We start from the raw sequence: 27,828 nt of genomic DNA, 5'->3' as shown, positions 1-27,828 counted from the left end.
CCCTCCAAACCCTTCCTATTCATATACCCATCCAAATGCCTCTTAAATGTTGCTATTGTATCAGCCTCCACCACATCCTCTGGCAGCTCATTCCATAGACATACCGCCCTCTGTGTGAAAAGATTTCCCGTAGGTCTCTTTTATATCTTTCCCCTCTCACCCTAAACCTATGCCCTCTAGTTCTGGATTCCCCGACCCCAGGGAAAAGACTTTTCCTATTTACCCGACCCATGCCCCTCATAATTTTGTAAACCTTTATAGGGTCACCCCTCAGCCTCCGACGCTCCAGGGAAAGCAGCCCCAGCCTGTTCAACCTCTCCCTATAGCTCAAATCCTCCAACCCTGGCAACATCCTTGTAAATCTTTTCTGAACCCTTTCAAGTTTCACAACATCTTTCCGATAGGAAGGAGACCAGAATTGCATGCAATATTCCAACAGTGGCCTAACCAATGTCCTGTACAGCTGCAACATGACCTCCCAACTCCTGTACTCAATACTCTGACCAATAAAGGAAAGCATACCAAATGCTGCCTTCACTATCCTATCTACCTGCGACTCCACTTTTAAGGAGCTATGAACCTGCACTTCAAGGTCTCTTTGTGCAGCAACACTTCCAAGGACCTTACCATTAAGTGTATAAGTCCTGCTAAGATTTGCTTTCCCAAAATTCAGCACCTCGCTTTTATCTGAATTAAACTCCATCTGCCACTTCTCAGCCCGTTGGCCCATTTGGTCCAGATCCTGTCATAATCTGAGGTAATCCTCTTCGCTGTCCACTACACCTCCAATTTTGGTGTCATCTGCAAACTTACTAACTGTACCTCTTATGCTCGCATCCAAATCATTTATGTAAATGACAAAAAGTAGTGGGCCCAGCACCGATCCTTGTGGCACTCCACTGGTCACAGGCCTCCAGTCTGAAAAACAACCCTCCACCACCACCCTCAGTCTTCTACCTTTGAGCTAGTTCTGTATCAAAATGGCTAGTTCTCCCTGTACTCCGTGAGATCTAACCTTGCTAACCAGTCTCCCATAGGGAACTTTGTCAAACGCCTAACTGAAGTCCCTATAGATCACATCTACCGCTCTGCGCTCATCAATCCTCTTTATTACTTCAGAAAACTCAATCAAGTTTGTGAGACGTGATTTCCCGCGCACAAAGCCATGTTGACTAGCCCTAATCAGTCCTTGCCTTTCCAAGTACATGTACATCCTGTTCCTCGGGATTCCCTCCAACAACTTGTCCACCAACGACATCAGGCTCAATGGTCTATAATTCCCTGGCTTGTCCTTACCACCCTTCTTAAACAGTGGCACCACATTAGCCAACCTCCAGTCTTCCGGCACCTCACCTGTGACTATCGATGATACAAATATCTCAGCAAGAGGCCCAGCAATCACTTCTCTAGCTTCCCACAGAGTTCTAGAGTACGCCGGATCAGGTCCTGGGGAATTATCCACCTTTATCCGTTTCAAGACATCCAGCACTTCCTCCTCCGTAATATGGACATTTTGCAAGATGTCGCCATCTATTTCCCCATCGTCTATATCTTCCATATCTTTTTCCACAGTGAATTCTGATGCAAAATACTCATTTAGTGTCTCCCCCATTTTCTGCGGCTCCACTTAGAAAACTATTTTAAGAAATCTGTGACTATTAAAAGTTGAGTATTGATTCTTTTGTAATGAATGGCTTCTATCATGTTCTTAGTTCTTGGATTTCTTTTAGTGTCCTTTGTCAGATCTGAATGGAATAAATAAAAGAAACAATCTTTGAAAGAAGATGAAAAGGTTGTAACTAAGTATGTAGCATGCTGCCGATTGTTCCAACGCACAAATTCAGAAGCAATTTTAATAGCAGTGGTGATACAGTTCAAAATTTCTCCAGTTTTACTTTTGCAGTTTCCAGAAAAAGACCAAACCCTTATGATCTGAAATCTACGTCTGTTAAATTCTGTCAACTTTAGTTGCCAATCTCTTAGAATTATGTAGGATTCCTATGATAGATGGAAAATATCGCAACACTGAATGTTGTGACAATACTGTGCATTTAAGAGGCGTATTTTGTTTGTCTCAACCTTTTTTCACACAAAACTTAAGGGAATTTATATTTGCCAGGATTTGGTGTTGGAGAGACTGTTAGGTCTGAAGGTTGATAAGTCTCCGGGGCCTGATGGTCTGCATCCCAGGGTACTGAAGGAGGTGGCTCGGGAAATCGTGGATGCATTGGTGATTATTTTCCAGAGTTCGATAGATTCGGGGTCGGTTCCTGAGGATTGGAGGGTGGCTAATGTTATACCACTTTTTAAGAAAGGTGGGAGAGAGAAAGCAGGAAATTATAGACCAGTTAGTCTGACCTCAGTGGTGGGAAAGATGATGGAGTCTATTATAAAGGATGAAATTTCGGCACATCTGGATCATAGTAACAGGATAGGACAGAGTCAGCATGGATTTATGAAGGGGAAATCATGCTTGACTAATCTTCTTGAATTTTTTGAGGATGTAACTCTAAAGATGGACGAGTGAGATCCAGTAGATGTAGTGTACCTGGACTTTCAGAAAGCTTTTGATAAAGTCCCACACAGGAGGTTAGTGAGTAAAATTAGGGCGCATGGTATTGGGGGCAAAGTACTAGATTGGATTGAAAATTGGTTGGCTGATAGGAAACAAAGGGTAGTGATAAACGGCTCCATTTCGGAATGGCAGGCAGTGACCAGTGGGGTATTGCAGGGATCCGTGCTGGGACCGCAGCTTTTTACAATATATGTTAATGATATAGAAGATGGTATCAGCAATAACATTAGCAAATTTGCTGATGATACAAAGCTGGGTGGCAGGGTGAAATGTGATGATGTTAGGAGATTACAGGGTGACCTGGACAAGTTAGGTGAGTGGGCAGATGCATGGCAGATGCAGTTTAATGTGGATAAATGTATGGTTATCCACTTTGGTGGCAAGAACAGGAAGGCAGATTACTACCTCAATGGAATCAATTTAGGTAAAGGGGCAGTACAGAGAGATCTGGGTGTTCTTGTACACCAGTCAATGAAGGCAAGCATGCAGGTACAGCAGGTAGTGAAGAAGGCTAATAACATGCTGGCCTTCATAACAAGAGGGAATGAGTATAGAAGCAAAGAGGTGCTTCTGCAGCTGTACAGGGCCCTGGTGAGACCACACCTGGAGTAGTGTGTGCAGTTCTGGTCTCCAAATTTGAGGAAAGTCATTCTGGCTATTGAGAGAGTGCAGCGTAGGTTCACGAGGTCAATTCCTGGAATGGCGGGATTACCTTACACTGAAAGACTGAAGCGACTGGGCTTGTATCCCTTTGAGTTCAGAAGACTGAGAGGGGATCTGATTGACACGTATAAGATTATGAAAGGATTGGACACTCTGGCAGCAGGAAACATGTTTCCGCTGATGGGTGAGTGCCGAACCGGAGGACACAACTTAAAAATATGGGGTAGACCATTTCGGACAGAGATGAGGAGAAACGTCTTCACCCAGAGAGTGGTGGCTGTGTGGAATGCTCTACCCCAGAGGGCAGTGGAGGCCCAGTCTCTGGATTCATTTAAGAAAGAGTTGGATAGAGCTCTCAAAGATAGTGGAATCAAGGGTTATGGAGATAAGGCAGGAACAGGATACTGATTAGGAATGATCAACCATGATCATATTGAAAGGCGGTGCAGGCTCGAAGGGCTGAATGGCCTACTCCTGCACCTATTGTCTATTTTCTAAAAGAAAGAGGTACAGAGCTGTCTGGTCCAACCCAATAATGTTAAACAGTTTGTGAGGCCTTGGGTATTTTTTAAAAGTTGGAACAAAAAGAGCAGCCTGAATAGGTGGAGTCGGGCTCCCACAGAACCAGGATTTTAGTTTATGTTTCAGTCGTTGCTGGGGTTTTGAAGCTGCCTGTGGAAGCAACTCTATCCCTGTCTGTGTCTCTCTGTTAGAGCTGAAAGCTTGGACTCTGTCTCTGCTGCCAGAATTGCATGAGAGACCATCTGTTTTACTAACTTTGTATTTGCCAAAGGCGTGTTTATGGGGTGTTACTATATTGAAACAATTGCTGTTTAGTAGTTAAATAATATATTGTTTTGTTAAGGTTTCCAATCAAGTTAAAGTTTTGGATTTTAACTGGAGGTAAGAATAAAGTATGTATTGCTTAAAGCCAACTAGAGTAACAGATCAAATTGCATCTGGAACACAGGACCTTATATTTAAATAAGATAAAAGTTAGGGTCTCGGCTCACTCCTTGATATATTTGAATAGGATTTGGTCTGGTCTGTAAATAACCTTCTTGTGGAGGCAAAAAATATACTTCATTGAAAATGAGATGTAAGCACGCAGATCTTGAAAATTACTATATCATGCAGTAGTATGTAATAAAACATTGTTGTGTAACCCAAGATGTGTGTAAGAGTCAAACACCATAATTCCTTAAAATATTTGACATTTCCATATTTCAGACAGATGCTTCTATAATAAATTGTCACTTTTAAAAAAATTCAAACTTTGTTACTAGAAAATTACACTTCAAGGTTTCATATTTTAAAATCTATTTAGTGGTAAATGATAAACTTTATTGACTAAAATCTGTTTACTGTTGGAGTGACTTATAGTTTAAAGTACAGAGAGTAAATTTTCCATTTATGTTTTGCATATGTTGTAATCTGTGTGGAAGTACGGGCTTTTTACAAATCTATCTACATTTGTTCCTAACTTCTAGTCGGTTTCTGTGCACTTGATTCATTGCATAGCTACTTGGAGTGACTCTGTCTCGAGTCAGTATGCTCAATTATCAGAGTGTCCTTTAAAATCTTACATCAGGTTATAAAGTCTGTCCTGATAATTCCTCTTCCCTTTGACCATATCAAGATAAATCTGCTGAAGTTTAGGCCGTAGTGTTAGATGTTGTTGGTTTGTTATTGTTTATCTGTAGGTAGAGTGTAATTATCTGTGATACCTCAAATAATTGATATGTTTGAAAGTTCTCCGAGTGCGTGTTGTGGAGACAGCAGCTTCCAATTTAGTAATTTCCTTCACCCCTCAGAGCCTCTTTTCAAATAGTGATGCCAGTGTGTATTTCTAAATTTTTTTTTGCTGATAGCCATGGTGTCAGCGTCTAATGTTTGTGTTGCTCATTTCTTCCTGAAACTTCCATATCATGTTCACATTTTAAAACATGGATTAGTGGATAATGTTGATACTTGTACTTAATTAGCCTTCTCATATTCAGTAACTATACATGGTATCAATAGTTCATTATTTCATTTGTTACCTGCTAACTGTTTTCACTATTTATTTACATCTATTTTTGCTGTGGAGGGCAAAATTCTAGAATGTGAATGACCTGAATTATGCTTCTCTTTTTTTAAACCCGAGTGGAATCATGGAATCAAGTATCATAGAATCCCTACAGTGTGGAACACTGTCCACAGTGTACTTACAGAATCCCTACAGTGTACACCTCAGCACCACACTCTACCGCAAACCCACAGACAACCTCACAATGCTACACTTCTCCAGCTTCCACCCAAAACATATTAAAACAGCCATCCCCTATGGACAAGCCCTACGCATACACCGGATCTGCTCAGATGAGGAGGAACATGATGGACACCTGGAAGTACTCAAGGATGCCCTCACAAGAACATGGTACGATGCTCAACTCATCGACCGCCAGTTCCTACGTGCCACAGCAAGGAACCGTAATGACCTCCTCAGGAGACAGACACGTGCTGCAACCGACAGGGTACCCTTCGTTGTTCAGTATTTCCCAGGAGCTGAAAAATTACGCCGTATTCTTTGTGACCTGCAACACATTATCAGTGAGGATGAACACCTCACCAAGACCTTCCCCACACCTCCACCACTTGCCTTTAAACAACCGCCAAACCTCAAACAGATCGTTGTTTGTAGCAAGCTGCCTGGCTCTCAGGACAACTCCATACAACCCTGTCACGGTAGACGCTGCAAGACGTGTCAGAGTGTGGACATAGATACCACCATTACGTGTGAGGACACCTCCCATCTTGTACATGGCAGGTACTCATGTGACTCAGCCAACATTGTCTATCTTATACGTTGCAGGCAAGGATGCTCGGAGGCATGGTACATTGGAGAAACCGAGCAAAGGCTATGACAACGGATGAATGGGCACTGCACAACAATCAACAGACAGGAGGGTTCCCTCCCAGTTGGGGAGCACTTCAGTGGTCCAGGACATTCGACCTCGGACCTTCGGGTGACCATCCTCCAAGGGAGACTTCGGGACAGGCAGCAGAGAAAAGTGGCCGAGCAGAGGCTGATAGCTAAGTTCGGTACCCATAGGGAGGGCCTCAACCGGGACCTTGGGTTCATGTCACATTTCAGGTGACCACCATTGCACTATACACACACACGCAGATACTCCTACACACACACACAGGCACTCCTATGCACACGTACACACGTACCCACATACACACAGACGCGCACACAGATACCCACACGCACCCTTACAGACAGACACACACTCCCGCACTCTCACATGCACCCCTTCACATACTTAAGACACTCTGCACTCACTACACACGCAAACACACACACGCACGTGCGCACAACTCCCAACCCAGACAGACAGACAGACACACAGACAGACAAAGACCCACATGCACACATATATTTTGTGGGGCAAATTTGTACTTGCAGGGTTACATTATACTTTGCTCAAAAGCTGCATGCATTCATGTAGAACTCTGAGCTCAAAAACTGCATGAATTTATGTAAAACGCCGTTATCTCACTTTTTCGATTAGAATCAATCTAAACATCATGGCATAGACTGAGAACACGGGGCCAACACCTTCAACATATTGTCTAGCTATCACTATTGTTAACAGCTAACCCGAGAATGCAACTTTTTAAAAAAAAGTTTTGTGATTTACACATGAAAGAAGTGAAACTATCACTGTATTCTAACAGATGAAAAGCTTAACAGACAATCGATATTTCAATGTATAATTTTAGTTACATCACACTGTACATTTTTGCTATAAATTCTGTGTTAGGATTGAGCTCTCCACTATCACCTGATGAAGGAGCGTCGCTCCAAAAGCTAGTGTGCTTCCAATTAAACCTGTTGGACTATAACCTGGTGTTGTGTGATTTTTAACTTTGTACAGTGTGGAAGTTGACCATTTGGCCCATCGAGTCCACAGTGACCCTCTGAAGAGCATCCTGCCCAGACCTATCCCCATAACCCCGCACTTCCCATGGCTCATCCACCTAGCCCACACATTCCTAGGCACAATGTGCCTAACCTGCACATCTTTGGACTGTATGAGAAAACTGGAGCACTCTGAGGAGCAGCACACTCTGCAAACTCAACACAGTTGCCCAAGGGTGGAATTGAAACTGGGTCCCTGGCGCTGAGAGGCAGCAGTGCTGACCACTGTGTCCCAGAAAAATATTGTCATTTTTTTCATGTTTTGTATCTTTAATTCAAAGCAATTGTTTTGATGAAACAGGCCTAAAAAAAACATTCCTGATGAAGGGCTTTTGCCCGAAACGTTGATTTTTTTTTTCCTGCTCCTCGGAAGCTGCCTGACCTGCTGTGCTTTTCCAGCACCACTCTAGTCTTGACTCTGACGTCCTGCATCTGTCGTCCTCACTTTCTCCTAAAAACACCATTCCCTGTTGTGTTAATTAGGCATATCAGGTAAATGATCAAACTTCTTCCATTATCATCATCCAGCACTGCACCTCCCATCTGTTTTCTGGTTGCGGCTAATTTGACAGAATTTTTCTTAATAGTTTGGTGCCTTTTTGTCCTTTTATTTTCCCTTCCTCTCTTTAGCCTTAATTATATTTTAAAGTCACTATATAAGCCTTTTCTAAATTAAAAGCTGCTTACTACTACAGTTCAATGTGGGTTTACTGAGAGTTTCAATAGTTTGTTGTTCTGTTATGCTGCCTGAGGCAAATCCTGACTGGTGCGCGGTGACATAATAATGCACAATTTATAATTAGCAAAGCCACATTTCTGTATTTGGATAGCTTACTTATTGGCAATCTAACTAGAGGCAAATTAACTACTTGATCTTTCAGAAGATCTTGGCACTGACAGGAACATAATTTGCGTAGAATTATCATTTGATTGACTTCATTGCAGTTAGTGTAATAATGAACTGTCATTTACTTTCACACTAAATGCAGATGTGATTGACTTTACCTACCTTAAATGCCTATGGAGATTCTGTATTTGAATGATTTTGTTTATTCCAGTTGATGGCATCTTAAAAACATAAAAGCTTTTGAAATAAAGTTAGTAGTTAGCTGTACTGCCCTTGAGCAAGCTACGCCATTATTGCTGATCAGATCATGGTTTTAAATCTATGTTCCTGCCTTTTCACCATAATGTTTGACTCTCTAATTTTGTTCAAGAATTTATCGCTCCCTTAACTATATTCAGTGATTCATCTCTACTGGCCTGTCAGGTACCCAGTTGAAAAATGAGGTGCTGTACTTAAGAGTTTGCATTGAGCTTCGTTAGGATGCTGTAGCAGGCCAAGGACAGGAAAATCAGTGTGGCAGCAAGGTCGAGAATTAAAATGATGGACAACTGAATGCTTGCAGTCATTTTTATTTACAGAATGGAGGTATTTCAGAAACCCAGAGTAGAGGAGATCATATTATGAACAGCAAAACACACAGTAGATTAAATCAAAGTAAATCCCTGGAGGATGTTTGAGGTCTGAAGAATAAGAAAGGAGGTGGTAGAAGGCTATGTAAAGGTTCTGTATGACTGGGAGAGGATTTTAAAGTGTGACTAGAATGTTGCAGATCTGACTGTCTGTTTAGAATACTGCAAGGGAAACAGCATTGAGGCCTGAGTGGGTCATTAAGGAGTGCGGTCAGTGTGCAGGAGACCTCAAAGTGCGATGAGTACTGAGTGAGTGTACTGACTTTACTGTTGGAATGTCAGTTTAAAAGTTGATATTTAGTGTAAATTTGGGGATCAAGATACTTTAACTAATGTTTACTGTAAGAAACTCTCCAGAATGAAAGTTGAGTATGAGAGGATAAAAGGCATTGATCGTGAGGCTGACTTTCAGTAAAAACCAGCAGAGGAGTGACATCACAAACAACAACAGCGTGACACAAGTGCAGGGAAAGAATCTGGTTGGTGAGGAGGGTTAATGAGTATTTCTAGGCTTTTAAAGTAAAAACAAGCTCTCTTTAGTTTGTATTGAGGTCTCCGGTGTTTTATTCTCTCTTAAAGCTAACTGCTTCAGTATTACTTGAATTATTTTTAGTTAACAAAATATAATTACAATGAAATAAAAGAGCAGGGAATCTCAAATAATTACTTTTGAAGTTAAATCAAATATGATCGTGGTGGCAGGACAGGTAATGTTTTACTGTCATAACATGTAGAAACTGCTGGACACTAGTGTAATCCAGAGCAAATGCATCTGTTGTAAGTGTTTGCAGCCCCAGGAAATTCAGATCTGAGTTGAGGAGCCGAGTCTGAGCTGCAGATATTATGCCACATCAGGGAATAAAGTTACCTGAACGCTTTTCTCCAGAAGATAGTCACAACCCTCAGACTGGGTCATTCAGAATTAGTCTGTGGTTAGACATTGGGTGTGACTACAGGCGAGGCAGGCATGAGGGCCCAGGGAAATAAAGTAAGGAACCTCTGCCCCTATACTTGTCTAGTAGTTAGTGGATTTTTACAAGGGACTGCATGGACCATGAACAAAATGTTGACAATGCCTTGTTATGGGAAGCTATTCAAGTTGGGGGAAGGAAATAGGATGTTACCATATTGGAACAGTTAATTAGTAGTAGTTAATACTGTATATCTTATTTTGTTTAGCATTTTGATGTTACAGTTAAGCCAATTTTATTTTTTATTGGATTTTAACTAGTGCAAACGAAAGTGCGTTTTTGCTTAAAGTTGAATATTTTTATCAACTGAATTGTGTCTGGAATGCAGCACTTAGTACGCTTTACATAAAATAAGAAAACGTTATGGTCGAGGCTATATTCTTAATATACTTTGAGGGTTTGGGCTGGTCTATAACAATGGACTTAGCATTAGTTCTGTAAAAACCTTGTATGTTTAAAAGTAATCAGTGTTTCGAATAGTCACTCTTTGTGAATTTGAGTTTGTTACCAGCACTCTGAAATCTGTGTATCAGGAATTAGTGATTCTAGGTACTTCAGCAAATGCATTAAAAGGGGACCTGAGTTTGTACATTTATCATTTTCCTATATTTAAAGCTTTTAATAACTGCTCTTGTGAAGTAATTGGGAAACGGTAACACCAAAAATAAACAGAATTTAATAGTCTGCTTTGCTTATAATTGGATTAAATGTATATCTCGTCATTAATGTGGGATTGTTTGTTGATAGCATTTAAAGCATTGCACATGCACCAACACATTTTTGAGTTTTTCTTTTGACTCATATTAAATATTCAGTTTCCGTATTTTCAATCACTTAAATGCATTCTAAAACTCCCATGAGCTCAGCAATATTTCAACCAGCCTTTATATCTGGAAAAAAATGTTTGTAAGAAGGTAATAGAAAATCTGTGAATTGTTTTACTGACTCAATCTTTTCTATGACTCCACATAACACTCAATACATCTGTTAAAAAGCAATGAAAATATCACACTGCATTTTGCTGAAAAATATTAATAAAAAAAAATACGAACTAATTAACGTGTAACCATAATCCATGTTAGTCGTATTGGAAATTTGTTACCAACACATCTGCTTTGTAGCACAGAACCCTACTACCTTGTAAGCATTTATTGCCCGTCCCGAATTGCCCTTGAGAATGTTGTGCCGAGCTGCTCCTTGAAACCTTACAGTCCACCATGCGAGGTTGATCCACCATGCCATTAGGGAGGGAATTTCAGGATTTTTACCCAGCAACAGTGAAGGAACGGTGATATATTTCCAAGTCAGGATAGTGAGTGGCTTGGAGGGGAGGAGAACTTTCAGGTGGTGGTGTTCCCATATATCTGCTGCCTTTGTGCCTTGCAGATGGTGGGCAGGCTTTGGAGAGTCAGGAGGTGTGCTGTTTCAGTATTTCTAGCCTCTGACCTGCTCTTTGTGTGAATCCACTTGAATTTCTAGTCAATGATAACCCCCGAGGGGTTCTCCTGAGATGATCAACTTGAGCATGTTTGAAGCTTGGTAGAATGTTCTGACGAAATGCTGATATCTGTTTATTCTCTCCCTGGTGATGAAAACTCCACCGTTGTGAAAACTAACCAATTGCAGCAGCCCAACTAAGTATTGAATACTTAGTTTGAACGACTGACCAGTACGAACCACACTAATCCATAGTAGACATAGATGGACTTTGGTTTATACACAGCCGATCCCTTAACTGCTGTTAACTGTGCAAATGTTCCGTTGTGAGTAAATCAGGAGCTATCATTCTGGTTGGTTCTCTTGGTAGCCTTTTGAAGTTTGTTTAGTGCAGTCCAGTAGAATATTTGCTGATTGTGTTGCAGTCAACCCTACTAAGCATCATCACAGTATTTCATTGGATGAAATACTTGTTAATGTAATAAGGTTAATATGAATATATGCATTTATATACAAGTGAAGAATGTAGATCCAACTACACTTTTTCATTTAAAGTGATAGGTGTATTTTACATATTTATCAGATGTAGCAGTAACTCATTTAGGCTTTCTCTCACTATTTTAAGTAGCCTTCAACATGTACAATAGTTGATTGCTTGCTCCAAAAATTGCTCTTCAGCTGACTGTTAAAACTTAGATTTAAACAGTTGATCTTTCCTTCCCCCTTCCTCCTGTAGAAACATCAGACTGTTCTATGGCATGGTAATTTACTGAATTTACATTCTGAGGATTGAGAAGCACAGACTACAGAACATGAGAATATCTCATGAGTAGGCCATACAGTCCTTTGAACCTTTGTGCAATTCAGTACAATCATTGATAATCTTATGCCTCAACTCCACATTTTCATATGCTTCCTATAATAATTGATTCCTCTGAAAGACAATCTGTCTACTCCAGTCTTGCTTAGAGCATCTACAACCCTCAAGGTAGAGAATTTCAAATATAGACAGTGTTGACTGAAGAAAGCTTTCGTTTTGAAGGATCAGTCCTAAATCCTGATGACTGTCCTCCATATTCTAGATTCCCCAGTTGAGGGAAATACACTTAGGTTTCAGAGACTACTTGAATTTGTTTTTTTGTGACAGTTATATGCTTGTTTTAGATGCCCTAATTTCACCGCTTCTGCACTTAGTGAAATATGTGCATGATAGACATGCATATCATTCATTTTAGTTAATGTATGGTGTAATTTTCTACCTTTTTACATTCTGTAAGGTGTCATTTGTTGGCAAATCTGTATTGCATATGATTTCCTAACTGATAAATCTAATAGTTGGAAATTTATGCTGTGACTTTTGTTTGTGGGGTGGGAGACATCTGGAGGTTAAATCTACTCTGAATCATCCATTTAACATTTCGTCAAGTCACTTAAAATTCTTTTTTAGTAATATTAAATCCTCTCTAAGCCATAAATAATATCCAAGATTCTACAAATTGATAAAATAAGTAATGCACAGGAAAACGAGGATCAAACACAACAGATTTATCCCTGTGAATAAGTTTACAGAACAATTTTGGTATGAGGAGAGTTTTAAAGGAGAAATACAGCACTCTACTAAGAAAAATATTCAACTAAGCCAACAAAATGAATTCTGTTACACATTGTTTATCATGTATTTATTGTGGCAATCATATACTAATTCTTTGTACAGGTGCTATAAATATACTTAGCAATTTCCCTCAAGTGTTTATGCCTTTTTGTGCAAATAGCATAAAATTGACTCCAAAAAATAACCTTTACCTCATGTTGGTATTTGACTGAAAATTGCAAACATTGTTTGCCAAATTACTAACTCTTAAATGCTTGACAAAAGGATTTGTATGATTTTATGTAAGAACTGTAGTGTAGGTTAATCATTTTGACAAACTACATATGTAGTATTCAAAGCCCTATTTTTAGAATTGTATTTTGCTGAGACACGTTGAGAATTACTCATTTATAACTTGTGTTTCATTTTTATTCCATTATTTTATAATCTAGTATATATTGTTTACTTTTATATGTCATCTTAATCTGAGAAGCTTGTCTTTAAAAACCTTTAATCCGTTCCTTGGAATGAATACTGGATGATTAAATGTATGACAAGTGAAAATGTACTAGCCTGGTCTAGCAGCTGAATAATGGCAATGCAGCAACTGCACCTGACCATTGGGTGGAAGAAGCACCGAGTGAGAGAAGGCTTGCTAGTAAGGACTCAGTAGAGGAAGATGGAGGTGCCTATGCTATATGTTCTGAGAGGAATGAATGGAGAATGAGGACAAGATACATAGTTCAGCATTTGTGATCAGTTAATCACCATGAAAGATATTACTGTTCTTGTCAGGTTCAAAAGTATGTCTTATGAATCAGTGCTTTCCTCTGAACTGGTCATGGAAATGTGTTGCTGGAAAAGTGCAGCAGGTCAGGCAGCATCCAGGGAACAGGAGAATCGACGTTTCGGGCATAAGCCCTTCTTCAGGAATAACTTGCTTATGCCCGAAACGTCGATTCTCCTGTTCCCTGGATGCTGCCTGACCTGCTGCGCTTTTCCAGCAACACATTTCCAGCTCTGATCTCCAGCATCTGCAGACCTCACTTTCTCCTCTGAACTGGTCATGTCATGGCACCATCATCAGTGCCGATACAACAACTCTTGACAACCCTGTAAAGGTAAAATTCTGTGAGAATTTGGATCAACTCATTCTCTGTGCATTTTTTGGTAATAAGTTCATAGTTTGAACATCCAAGTACATGATGTCTACAGATTCCCCTTTATCCACAGAGCATGTTATGCCTTCAAATAGCTCTAATAAATTGGTGAAACGTGATTTCTATTTACAAAACCATGATTTTTCACAATCATTGTAGTTCTTTTAAATTCCAAACTATAACTGCCTTAATGATCACGTAATAGCCTCTCAACTCTATCCTGTCAGTCCCTTATGAATCTTGTGTGTTTCAATATGGTCACTTATTATTCTTTTAAACTTAACAAGAAGAGCCTCAACCTCTCCTTGTGAGAAAACCCCTCCATGTGCGGAATCAGCCCAGTGAATCCTTTCTAGACTGTCTCCATAACCAGTATGTACTAGTTTAGATAAGGGGGCCAATATTAATTCACAGTATTCTCGGTGTGATCTAACTAGTGTGCTTTATAGTTTGTGCAAGACTTCCTTATTTTTATACTCTTGTAAACACAGTGGCTTTTAAATAAAGGATAAATTCTATTTCCCTGACCTTGTACTTACTGAACATGGATGCTTGGTTTTTGTGATTTTTTGTATGAGGTACCCAAATCTTTGTGCTCCATTTTGCTGCCGTCTTTCTATATTTGAATAATATTCACCTCTTTTGTTCTTGTTGCTAAAGTGCAAAACGATACATTTTCCCACATATTCCATTTTGTCAATTTTTTGTTACGTAAAAGTGTAGAAAATAGGAGCAGGAGAAAGCCCTGTTGAACCTGTTGTACCATTCAGTATGATCATAACTGATCATCCAGCTCAGTACCCTATTCCTGCTTTCTTTCCATACCCTTTGATCATTTTAGCCCTAAGAACTTAATTTAATTCCTCCTTGAAAACATTCAATGCCTTGGCCTCAACTGCTTTCCGTGGCACACAATTCCACAAACTCACCATTTTATCGGTGAAGGAATTTCTCCTCATCTCATAATTTCATTCACGTAACTTGTTTACATCCCTTTCTAGACTCTCTGTAATGTTCATCTCTCACCTTCCCATCTATTTTTTGATTTTCTGCAATCTTGGGGATTGTAAATTCTGTTCTTTAATTGAAGTCATCAATTTTTATTGCAAATAATTGTGACTCTTAGCTCTGATTCCTGAGGTTCTCAAGGAGTTGCAGGTTGTCATTATGAAACTGACCATTTTTCTCAACCTTTTTACATCTATTAGTTAGCTATTCTCTGTTCACACTAATATACTGCACCCAATACTTAGCTCATTAAGTACCATAAGGGAGGGAATTATAGGATTTTGACCCAGCAACAGAGGAGGAATGGCGATATATTTCCAGTCAAGATGATGAGTGGCATGGAGGGGAACTTTCAGGTGCTGGTATTTCCATATATCTACAACCTTTGTTCTTCTAGATGGAAGTGATTGTGTGTTTGGAAGATGCTGTCTGAGGATCTTTGGTGAATTTCTGCAGTGCATCTTGGTGGTGGAGGGAGTGGATGCTGTGGATGTAGTGCCAATCAGGTAGGCTGCTTTGTCCTGGATGGTGTTGAGTGTTGTTGGGGCTGCACTCATTCAGACAAGTAGAGAGTATCCCATCGTATTCATGACACATGCTTTGTAGATAGTGGGCAGGCTTTGGGGAATCAGGAGGTGTTTCTTCAGTATTCCTAGCCTCTGACCTGCTCGCAAGTCCAGTTGAGTTTCTGGTCAATGATAAACCCCAGGATGATGTTAGTGGGGGATTCATTGATGGTAACATCATTGAATGTCAAGGGAATGTGGTTAGAGTGGTTGTTATTGGAGACAGAGTCATAGAGTCACAGAACATGGAAGCAAATGCTTCAGTCCAACCTGTGCATGCCAACCATTCTCCCAAACGAAACTAGTCCCACCTGCCTGCACTTGGCCCGTATCCATCCAAGCCTTTCCTATTTATGAACTTATCCAAATATCTTTTCAATGTTGTAACTGTACCTGCATCCACACTTGCTCTGGCAGTTCAGTCCACAAACATTACTCTCTGTAAAAAGTTGACCCTCGTCCCTTTTAAATCTTTCTCCTCTCACCTTAAATATATGCCCCAGAGTTTTGAACTCCCCCACCTGGGGAAAAGAGTTTTGTCATTCACTTTATCTTTGCCCCTCATGATTTTATAAACCTCTGTAAGGTTACCCCTCAACCTCCTGCGTTCCAGGGAAAAAAGTCCCAGACTTTCCAGTCTATTTTAACATTTCAAACCCTCCACTCCCAGATTTTGAGTAAATCTTTTTCTCAACTCTCTCTGGTTAAATAATATCCTTCCTGTAACAGGGCAACTAGAACTGCACGCAGTACTCCAGAAGGGGGATCTCCTGTATAACCTCAACTCCTATACTAGTTTTGAGCAACGAACGCAAGCATGCTAAATGCCACCTTAACCATTCTGACTACCTGTGAAGCAAATTGCATAGAATTATGTGCTTGAATCCTTAGGTCTCTCTGTTCTACAAAACTATCCAGAGGCTGACAATCAAGTATATGTCCTATCCTTGTTTGTATTACCAAAGTGTGATACCTCATATTTATCCAATTTAAACTCCGTCTGGCACTCTTCAACCCATTGACTCAGTTGATCAAGATCTCTGTGTAATCTTAGATAACCTTCATTATCCACAATACCACCAATTTTGGTGTCATCTGCAAACTTATTAACTGTGCCTCCTATATTCTCACCCGGATCATTTATATAAAATGACAAATAAGTGGACTGTGTACCGATCCCTGTGGAGCATTGCTATCACAGGCCTCCAGTCTGAAGACAACCTTCCAATACCACCCTCTGTCTCCTACTATAAAGCCAATTTTGTATCCATGGTAGCTCAGTGGTTAGCACTGCTGCCTCACAGCACCAGGAACCCAGGTTAGATTTCCACCTCGGGTGACTGACTCTCGAGTTTGTGCATTCTGCATGAGTTACCACCAGGAGCTCCAGTTTCCTCCCACAGTCCACGGATGTGCAAGTTAGGTGGATTGGGTATGCTAAATTACCTAGTGTAATTAATCTCCCCCATTTATCTCTCCACCCTGGAGGCTCCCTGCCTCCATTCCTGATGAAGAACTTTTGCCCGAAATATTGATTTTCCTGCTCCTTGGATGCTGCCTGACCTGCTGTGCTTTTCCAGCACCACTCTAATCTAGACTCAGGAGTTACGTGGCCTGGTGGAGCCAAACAATGCTGCTTGACAGCAATATTGATGAGACTGACTGATGCAACAATTGGCTGGACTGGATTTGTCCTGTGCTTTTTTTTTAAATGTGCAGGATATACCTGGGTAATGTTCCACTTTAACCTCATCCTTTTATGCATTCCTGTGTTTAGATTTAGGAACCCAGTTTTGTATTAGATTACGTATTTTTCATTGGGATAGAAATCTTGTATCTTGTTCTGGTCCTCTTTTCCCTAAAGAACTTCTCACAACAAGATTATTAAATAAGCCATGTCATTGTACAAAATCAAATTTTGGACAAATGTTCTCTAGTTGATTATTTGTTCCATAACAATATTTGTTCTGTAACAGTGCATACTCCAGGAATTCTTTTGCCACAGTATTATTGCTAATGTAGTTTGCCTGGTCTATATAGTTTAAGGTCACTTGATTACTGCAGCATCCTTATGTGTATTTTCAATCCCTTACCTTATCATTACTTTGTGGAGACTTGTCATTAATTTCAACTGATATTTCCTGTACCTTGTTTCTTCTTAACCTCAAGTTAGGCTGTTTCAACATCTAGATTTTCTAGCCAACATCCTTTCTAACTAATGCAATGATTCATTTTTTTTTCACTAATAGCACCATCCTTTGTCTGTTTTGTCTGTCCTTCCGAAATCTTGAGTCACCTTCGATTGTTAGATCCTGGCCTTGGTCATCCTGAATTTGTGACAGCAATTTGCACTGTTAATTCATCTACCTTAATGCAAATATTCTGTGCATTCAGATATTGGAACTATAGGTTTGTCTTTTTGACATTTCTATACTTTTTTCACTCTAACCCTATTTGAGTCATGACATCATTTAGATTTTACAGCATAGAAAGAAGCCCTTCAGATCACTGTATTTGTACTGGTAATCAAGCACATCTCTACTCTAATCCCATTTTCCAATACTTGGCCCATAGCCTTGTATGTTATGGATTTTCAAGCATTCATCTATACTTTTTACATTTTCTGATGGTACTTGCCTCTACTATCCTTTCATTGCTGGCTATGCCTTTCAGATAACCACCGTCCTCTGGGTGATTTATTTTTTGGTAATTTTCTAAATCTAGCCCTCAGCTTAAATCTCTGCTGCCTAGTTACTTACGCCCTCCCTCTTCTTCCACTGTTCACCCGATCTCCTTTCACCACTCTCCTTCCTCCCTGCTACCTTTTTTGTGCTCCCATTTTTCCCTCACCCATTCTCCTCTCATCTTCGTCCTTCTCCTGACACTCTGTCTTCCTTCCCTTGTCCCCTCACCTCCCCTCTCTGCTTTTCATATTCCTCCTTCACCTTGTTGCCCCCCCCCCCCCCCCCCCCACTCACTTGGCCCTGCAAGCCCACAATCCCCTCTAGGCTCCTTGCCCCCTTTCCATTCTTCTCCTTCCGCCCAACCCCCCCACTTCCCTTCTCCCTCTTCCCCACACTTTCCTCCACCTCCCCTTCCCTCCTTTCCCATCTGTTAGAGCTTGAAGATTCATGCCTGCAACTGACCATTCATAAGGAGTTTTCTGATAGTGTATTCAGTTTAATTGGCAGCGGTTTAGATATAATATATGAATTTGCGAGACAAAGGAAAGTATACAACCATAACACTTCGAGATGGTTCACTGATACCAGAGGCCCAGCAAGCTGGCACCGAATGTGTTGTTCTCATTAAAATTTTGAAGACAGCAGATATAGTCCCCTGTAACCAGTGTATTTCTTCCCTTGGTATTCCTCCTCCTTGTCTTGTTCATCTTCAATTTGGAGAGAACTGCTCCCTGCTTGACGAGAACTGCCCTCTGACCCTGAGTGCTAAACCTGTTTCTAGTGGCTGGTTGTCGAATGCTATGTCAATCACCTATTTGATTCCTTCCAGCTAATTGCCACAGGACAGCTACTCATGATGTTCGGAAATCCATCGTCCCCATGCCTGCCTTTGTCTGAGGGTTAATTTATTGCTTCTAAGAACAAAGCTTTTATTTGACCAAACACAGCAATGATGATAGAGAATAAACGGTGTCAGGTAAATCTTTTCTGTCAATTGAATGGAGCATTTTACCCCAGTGATTTTTGTGACTTTTTAAAAATTTCATGTACTTGAAATGTGTTTGTTTGTAGATGGCTCATTACTATCTGTCTCATGCAACACAGGAAATACTAAGTACTGAAATAATTCAGTTTTAAAATGGACCCCAGTTTCCCAAAACCACGAATCACTTCCGTCCCTACCCCCTTCCCTACCCTACACCCTTCTCCTGCTTTCCCTACCCCTTCTCTTTCCTCTCCCCTTTCCTCCTTGCTCCTGTGGCTTCCCCTTTCCTCTCCTGTTTCCCCTCCTCTCCTTTTTCTTCCTCCCTTGCCCAACCTGTTCCCTGCCTCCTTTGCACTTTTGTAAATTGTTCAGCATTGCACCATACCGCCAGTCTGGATTCAGTTTTATTTTACTGTGTTCTGTCCATACACAGAATATGCTCTCTCTATTCTTAATTTTATTAGGTTGTGGCTTTTTGCTCAGGTGCAAATTAGTCTGCACATCCTTTCCTAATAAAGATAGCCTCAAAGTCTTGAGCTCATCTGTGTAAATTTCTTTTTGCATCCTTTCAACTATCTCTGCATCCCTTTTTTCATATGGTGACCAGAAGTGTACATAGTGCTTCAAATGTGGTCTAACCAAATTTCAGTACAAGTTTAGCATAAGGCATCTGCCATTGGATGCTGACCCGATAGAAATAAATTTTAGTTTCAATTTGTATTTTCTGAAAAAAGATTATTAATCTGTCATTATTTATTGTAATTTGTGTCAATGTTTCTAATATTTTAAAGTAATTATTAGAATCCTTATTTACTTAATTTTATGATTTTAAACCTTTTATAGCTTCTAAGTCTATATATAGTACAGCATGGGAACAAGCCCTTTTGTCCAACTTGTCCATGTCCATTTATCCTAAACAAATATAGCCCCATTTGCCTGCATTTGTTCCATATCCCTCTTAAACCCCCTTTATACCCATCCAGATGCCTTTTAAATGTTGTCATTGTACCTGTCTCCTCCGCTATTTCTGGCCACTCATTCCATTCACCCTCTCTGTGAAAACATTGCCCCTTATGTCCTTTTCAAATCTTTCCCCTCTCATCTTAAATGTATGCCCTCTAATTTTGAACTCTCGCACCTTGGGGAAAGACCTTAGCTGTTCACCCTATCCATGCCCCCCTCATGAGTGTATAAACCTCTATAAGGTTGCCACTCCGGTTCCGACGCTCCAGGGAAAATTACTCCAGCTTATTCAGCCTCCCTCCAAACCTGGCAACATCCTTGTAAATCTTTTCTGAATCCTTTCAAGATTAACAACATCTCTCTCACAGCAGGGAGACCAGAATTGCATGGAGTATCCCTTATGTTTTCATTTAAATGTAAAGTCTTTTGCTGTTCCCTCAGAGGGCTTGACTTGACTTTGGATTCTCAATATTGACTGCTATTACTTTGACAACAAATAATGATCCAATATTTTATAAAAACAAAGTACTCTGGATGCTGGAAATCTGAAACAAGGATAAAGTACTGGAGAAGCTCAGCAGGTCTGGTAATGCTGTGGTTCTGTTTGCCGAGCTATAAGTTTTTGTTGCAAACGTTTCGTCCCCTGTCTAGGTGACATCCTCAGTGCTTTGGAGCCTCCTGTGAAGCGCTTCTGTGGTGTTTCCTCCGGCATTTATAGTGGCCTGTCCCTGCCACTTCCGGTTGTCAGTTTCAGCTGTCCGCTGTAGTGGCCTGTATATTGGGTCCAGGTCTATGTGTTTGTTGATGGAGTTTGTGGATGAGTGCCATGTTTCTAGGAATTCCCTGGCTGTTCTTTGTTTCGCTTGCCCTATAATGGTAGTGTTGTCCCAGTCAAATTCATGTTGCTTGTCGTCTGCGTGTGTGGCTACTAGGGATAGCTGGTCGTGTCGTTTCGTGGCTAGTTGATGTTCGTGGATGCGGATCGTTAGCTGTCTTCCTGTTTGTCCTAAAAAGTGTTTTGTGCAGTCCTTGCATGGGATTTTGTACACTACATTCGTTTTGCTCATGCTGGGTATCGGGTCCTTCATTTTGGTGAGTTGTTGCCTGAGAGTGGCTGTTGATTTGTGTGCTGTTATAAGTCCTAGGGGTCGCAGTCGTCTGACTGTCATTTCAGAGATGTTCTTGATGTATGGTAGTGTGGCTAGTCCTTTGGGTTGCGGCATGTCCTCGTTCTGTTGTCTCTCCCTTAGGCATCTGTTGATGAAATTGCGAGGATATCCGTTTTTTGCGAATACCTTGTATAGGTGTTCCTTTTCCTCTTTTGAAGTTCTGGTGTGCTGCAGTGTGTTGTGGCCCTTTTGAATAGTGTCTTGATGCAACTTCGTTTGTGTGTATTGGGGTGGTTGCTTTCATAGTTCAGGACTTGGTCTGTGTGTGTGGCTTTCCTGTGTACCTTAGTGGTGAATTCTCCGTTTGGTGTTCTCTGTACCCTCACGTCTAGGAATGGGAGTTGGTTGTCCTTTTCTTCCTCTCTCGTGAATCGGATTCCTGTGAGTGTGGAGTTGATGATCCGGTGTGTATTCTCTATTTCCGTGTTTTTAATGATTACAAAGGTGTCATCAACGTATCTGACCCAGAGTTTGGATTGAATTTGTGGTAAGACTGTTTGTTCTAACCTTTGCATTACTGCTTCTGCTATGAGTCCCGAGATCGGTGAGCCCATGGGTGTTCCGTTGATTTGTTCGTATATCTGATTGTTGAATGTGAAGTGTGTTGTGAGGCACAAGTCCAGTAGTTTAAAGTATGCCGTCTTTGTTGATGGGTTCAACGTCCTGTTGTCTGTTATGTCTGTTCAGCAGGTTGGCTATTGTTTCTCTGGCTAGGGCTTTGTCAATAGACGTGAACAGTGCCATTACGTCGAATGAGACCATGGTTTCTTCCTTGTCTATGTGTATATTTCTGATGATGTCCAAGATATACGAACAAATCAACAGAACACCCATGGGCTCACCGATCTCGGGACTCATAACAGAAGCAGTAATGACAACCGGAAGCGGCAGGGACAGGCCACTATAAATGCCGGAGGAAACACCACAGAAGCGCTTCACAGGAGGCTCCCAAGCACTGAGGATGTCACCTAGATAGGGGACAAAAAGTTTGCAACAAAAACTTCCAGCTCGGCGAACAGAACCACAGCAACGAGCACCCGAGCTACAAATGTTCTCACAAACTTTGAAGGTCTGGTAATATGTGAAGAGAGAAATAAAGTTAACATTTCGAGTCTGATGTGACTCCTCTTCTGAACTCTGAGGTAGAATCACAGAATTTAATAGCATAGAAGGAGGCCGTTTGACCCTTTGTGTCTATATGGTTCCTGAAAGAACTACCCAGCTCATCCTATTCTCTAGTCCTACCTCCATAATTAATCACTTTCAAATATATGTCAAACATACATGGCTTGGAGAGGGTGTACGCGAGGAAATTGTTTCCGTTAGGCGAGGAGACTAGGACCTGTGGACACAGCCTTAGAATTAGATGGGGTAAATTCAGAACAGAAATGCTGAGACATTTCTTCAGCCAGAGAGTGGTGGGCCTGTGGAATTCATTGCCGCAGAGTGCAGTGGAGGCTGGGACGCTAAATGTCTTTAAGGCAGAAATTGATAAATTCTTGATGTCACAAGGAATTTAGGGCTACGGGGAGAATGCGGGTAAGTGGAGTTGAAATGCCCATCAGCCATGATTGAATGGCGGAGTGGACTCGATGGGCCGAATGGCCTTACTTCCGCTCCTATGTCTTATGGTCTTATATATCGAACTCTGTTTTGAAACCTCTGGAATCTGCCTCCACCACTCACCTAGGTAATATATTCCAAGTTCTAAAAACTCTGAAAAAAGAGGTTGCTCCTTATCTCACTCCTGCTGTCTTGCTGTCAATCTTGAAATTGTGACCCTTAGATTAGATTAGATTCCCAACAGTATGGAAACAAACTCTTCGGCCCTTAGTCACTGACATACCACCTAATAGGAACAGAATATCCTCCTTTACCCTGAGGGCATTAAATGATAACACCATTCAATGTCAAAGATAAGTGGTTAGATTATCTCTTATTAGAGCAGGTCATTGTTTGTGCATATGTTACTTGCCACTTATCAGCCCAAACTTGGATATTGTCCAAATCTTATGACATTTCAACATGGACTGCTTTAGTATCTGAGTAGATGTGAATGATTCTGAGCATTGCAGTCATCGTCACCAATCCCACTTCTCACCTCATGATGGAGGGAAGGTTGTTGATGAAGCAGCTGAAGATGGTTGGGCCCAAGATACTACTTGAGGAACCCCTGGAGAGATGTCCTAGTGCTGAGATGGCTGACCTTTAACAATCACAATCATTCTATTTGCCAAGTATGACTCCAGCCAGTGGAGAATTTGCCCCCAATTCCTATGTATTTGTTTTACTTGGGCACCTTGATTCCACACAGTGAAATGTGGCCTTGACCTGTCGTTCTCCCTTTATCCCTTGAATTCAGCGCTTTTGTCCATCTTTGAATGAAGACTGTAATGAGGTCAGTAGCCGAGTGGCCCTGGCGGAACTAAACTGGAACATCAGTGTACAGGTTATTGCTGAAGAGTGCTGAATGGTAGAACTGTTGACGACATGCTCCATCACTTTGCTGATGATCAAGAGTGGATTGATGGGGCAGGAATTGGTCAGATTGGATTTGTGCTGCTTTTTGCATATCACGTCATATCAGTGCAATTTTCAGGTAGATGCCAATGTGGTAACTGTACTGGAAGAGCTTGACTAAGGGTGTAACAAATTCTGGAGGTCAGTACGATTGCCAACTTATTGTTAGAGCCCATAGACTTCATTGCGTCCAACTGCTTCTTGATGTCAATTAGAGTGAATTGAATTAAATGAAGACTGGCTTCTGTAGGGACCACTGGAGGAGGCTGAGCTGGATCATTCACTTGACACTTCTGGCTGAAGGTTGCTGCCATTGCTTCAGTCTTCTCTTTTGCATCAATTTATTGTGGTCTTCCTTCGTTAAGGATGGGGATACTTCTGGAGCAATCTCCAATGAGTTGGTTACTTGTCCATCAACATTTATGACTGGATGTATGGTAGAACTGCATCCATTGGTTTTGGGTCAGCTGAGTTTGTCTATCACTTGCTGCTTATGCTGTTTGGCCCGCAAGTAGTCCTGTTTGGCGCAGGTATTCCTGCTTGGCAGCGTCACCCGGATTGACACCTTATGTTTACATATACCTTGTTCAATACAAAATTGATTGATTGAAAAGTCAGTATTATGTTTACAAAATTTTGGCAGACATTAGTTTTAGCTGGGATCCAACATATGATAAACTAATTCTGAAATGAATCTAAACGTTAGGCCCTTTGTTTTTGCATATTAAAAAATGGTCCATATTTTTGGTGACTATAACAAGGAATAGAATAAGTAATAAAAACTGAACTCAAAAGGTGAATCGTGTGACACTTTGATCAACATCTGCTGGGAAAATGATGAAACCATTTCATATTACACCAACTTGGTGTACGTTTCCAGAATTTACTGCCTGTGGGCAACATGGTGCATCTGTGTTACAAAAACATAGAAAATTATGGAAATACTCAACAGATGAAGTAGGTCAGTAGAGAAAACTGGAGAATTGCCATTTAAAGTGGGTGGACATTTTAATTGTGAATTAGGTGTTCCAAACGCTTCTGAGATTAAAAAGTCACATTGGTGAGAAGTTGTTGGTTTGGGCATGCAAAATATTGCTTGGCAGTATAGTTCTTTGAACAACTTCTGATCTTGTAATGGGTTAGAACTTGGTTGCTTATTAGAAAAATTCTTAATTATTTAGAACCATCTTCGCCTGACTTTTGTATCCCTATACTGCTGGAATAGTCTCAGTTGTGCCTCCTTTGTTAAAGTGAGACAAAACAATTTCACTTGGTTTGATCCAACAATAGTAAACTTATCCGAAGATTTTAGGTTTATTTCTGAAAATCTGTCTTGCTTTTCCTTAGCTCATTTTGATTGTTCCAGTCTCTTGAACACATTGCCAAATATTACAAATTCAGTAACGCTCAATATAATGGATTAAAATCTAAATAAAAATCAAAAGAACTGCAGATGCTGTAAATCAGAAAAAAACAACAAATTACTGGAAAAGCTCTGCACGTCTGGTCGCATCTGTGGAGAGAAATCAGTTAATATTTTGGGTCCGGCGACCCTTCCTCAACTCATTTGATTAATATCTAATGTATATTTTATAAATTGTACATTAATAAAAGTGCATAATAATATGAACATGTTTAATTTTTTTCCTTCAAAATATTTATAAATATGTGAACAGAATGGGATGGAGAACAGCTCTGTGATTCCATCAGCCTAACTTGCCATGTACACAGCTTTTTATGTTGGTGATATTTTTCAGTCAATCCAGTTTAATTATAAATGATTAACTTATCATTAGTTCCATAATGAAGCTTTTCTTTACAAATCTCATATATGAAGTACCGCCTCAGATTTCATGTAAATTTTATATGTTGTCGGTAGCTGCTGTTCAGTAATTTAGGTACCCCCTTATACCATTTCTACAGTTAAATTAGAGATGGCTTATTGTTTCTAAACCCATGCTTGTTTGGATGAGTGAGTACTAGCCGTATCCTTATTATGCACTCACATAATATGGTAGGCTGATTGATCATTGCTGTCAATGTTTAGCTTTCCTTTTATGAGCAACAGTTTTCATTAGTTTTTCATCAATTTCATTAAAATCACTACTTATGAGGAACAGACAAGATGTGCTGTTCTGCAACCATCAAATGTTGATTCTCAATGTTTATGATACGTTAAAAAAAAATGAGTCAGAATTTGGTCTATTTTTATCTCTCATGTTGCTCAGTGTTCTGAGCTGTAATCCACCACATCCTAATTTAACTCTCACTTGCCCCAATGTCTTTTCAACGTCATCTGCTTTATGATCCTCTCCACACAGAAGTTCCTCTTCTATTCGATATTTCACCTGACTTATCTCTGTCTTATCAAATACTATTCATTCGCCTTTCAAACAGGCAATTTTATTGCAGTACTGACTGTTAATGAGTTTTGAGATGATTTGTAGCTCAGGTTGGGGTTCTGGATATAAGTTTGGTTGCTGAGCTGCAAGGTTTGTTTTCTGACGTTTCGTCACTATACTTGATAACATCAGTGAGCCTGTGGTATGGCCCACTTTTTATTTGTTTATGTTTCCTTGGCTTGGCGATGTCATTTCCTCTGCCATTTCCTGCTCTTTTTCTCTGGGTGGTAAATGGGATCCAAGTCGATGTAAACTCTGGTTGGAATGTCATGCTTCTAGGAATTCTCGTACATGTCTCTGTTTGGCTTGCCACGAAAAGACATGACCCACTCTCAGTATTATCTTTACATACAGATGAAGGACACCACTTCAACTGGGACAACACATTAATTGTAGGACAAGCCAAACACCGAGACCCACGAAAATTCTTCCAGGCGTGGCATTCCAACCAGAACTCTTATCAACAAACGCATTGACTTGTATCCCATTTACCATCCCCTGACGAAAAAGGTCAGGAAATAACATCGCCGTAGGCAATGACATTGCTGACCCAAGTAAACCTAAGTGCAAATAAACAAAGCAGGCCATACTACCAATGCTTCACCAGAGGCTCACTGATGATGTTACCTAATATGGTGATGAACTGTCTGAAAAAAAATCTTCCAACTCTGAGAGCAAGCTTACATCCATACCGACAGGTTCATAGCTTGCAAACATTCTTCAATTTCTGTCTTTTCGAAGAGTGGATCTGCAAAAGTCTTTATCTATTCAACATCTTTTTGAATGTACCCATTCAGGTTTCCTTCCTCACGACAGCACTAAATGGACCGAACCAAAGTCATTAAAGACATTCACTGTAACTATGATACATTGACTCTCTCGATCTTTGCATTCTTTGACCAGGTGACCACAGTGGTTTATTGTATTGGGACTACCTTCTGTTTTGGTCATGTCTTAATTATCCAATTTTAGTTGTAAAACTTCAAGTAAAGGCATTTCTTTCAGCGAATGTCTTCCTTTGAGCCTTTTGCAACTTAGAAAGTTTTTTTTCCTAAGTTTGTTCTGATCTGATAAGTTGGTTATGAGTTGGAATTTCATAAAAATCACTATGAGAAAGCTCTGGATGTAATTATCTCTCTTTAAGTGAAGATATTCTAAAATGGGAATACAATCTGTTTGCATTTTATAACTGGAATGCTTTAAGCTGGGTGTTTACAAACTGAATAGAAATCATCATTGGTCAATAAAGCAATTGAATTTGTATCGTAAATGCCAACCTGAATTGTGCAAGGATTCACCAAGAAATATATTGTGTTTTGCAAGCATATCTTTTTAGATTAGTGTGCTGTGGTAGGTATCATTGGTTGATATTGTTGGATGGACTTTGAAAAAGCTTAAAGTGACAATGGTCAGAATAGAATCCAAAGGTTAGTTTATGTTTAGCAAAGCTAGGCCTGAAAAAGTTCCTGAAGGATTTGGATGTAGGTTTGCTCACTGAGCTGGAAGGTTCATTTTCAGACGTTTTGTCACCATACTAGGTAACATCTTTAGTGAGCCTCCAGACGAAACATTTCTGAAGTTTCCTGCTTTCTGTTTATATGTTTGGGTTTCTTTGGGTTGGTGATGTCATTTCCTCTGATGCCATTTCCTGTTTTTTTTCTCTGGGTGGTAAATGGGATCCAAGTCGA

At 40.4% G+C, this 27,828-nt stretch overlaps 1 protein-coding gene and 1 long non-coding RNA gene across 8 annotated transcripts in view; one reads left to right on the top strand and one right to left on the bottom strand.

Annotated features, from left to right (window-relative positions):
- pam (peptidylglycine alpha-amidating monooxygenase) overlaps window positions 1-27,828 on the top strand; it is a 229,302-nt gene that overhangs the window by 66,549 nt on the left and 134,925 nt on the right. The window contains exon 1 of one of the 7 annotated variants that reach the window (XM_043710009.2): window positions 18,931-19,077. The exons of the other annotated variants lie outside the window; for them this stretch is intronic. The gene's annotated coding sequence lies outside the window, so the exon portion shown is untranslated. Of the gene's footprint in view, window positions 1-18,930; window positions 19,078-27,828 lie in introns of those variants that run through there. 7 annotated transcript variants of the gene reach the window in all.
- LOC122559919 (uncharacterized) lies at window positions 1,474-11,449 on the bottom strand. The gene is made up of 3 exons (XR_006314603.2): window positions 10,793-11,449; window positions 8,218-8,292; window positions 1,474-1,745 (listed from the first exon to the last, which is right to left on the bottom strand). It is a non-coding gene; the product is annotated as an uncharacterized LOC122559919 (long non-coding RNA).

Source organism: Chiloscyllium plagiosum, unplaced genomic scaffold, assembly GCF_037043375.1.
Source record: "Chiloscyllium plagiosum isolate Xiang-an unplaced genomic scaffold, Cpla_swu_hap1 HiC_scaffold_2, whole genome shotgun sequence".
NCBI lineage: Eukaryota > Metazoa > Chordata > Chondrichthyes > Orectolobiformes > Hemiscylliidae > Chiloscyllium > Chiloscyllium plagiosum.
The sequence above is the reverse complement of the archived record's forward strand: the minus strand, read 5'-3'. Positions and strand labels throughout refer to the sequence as shown.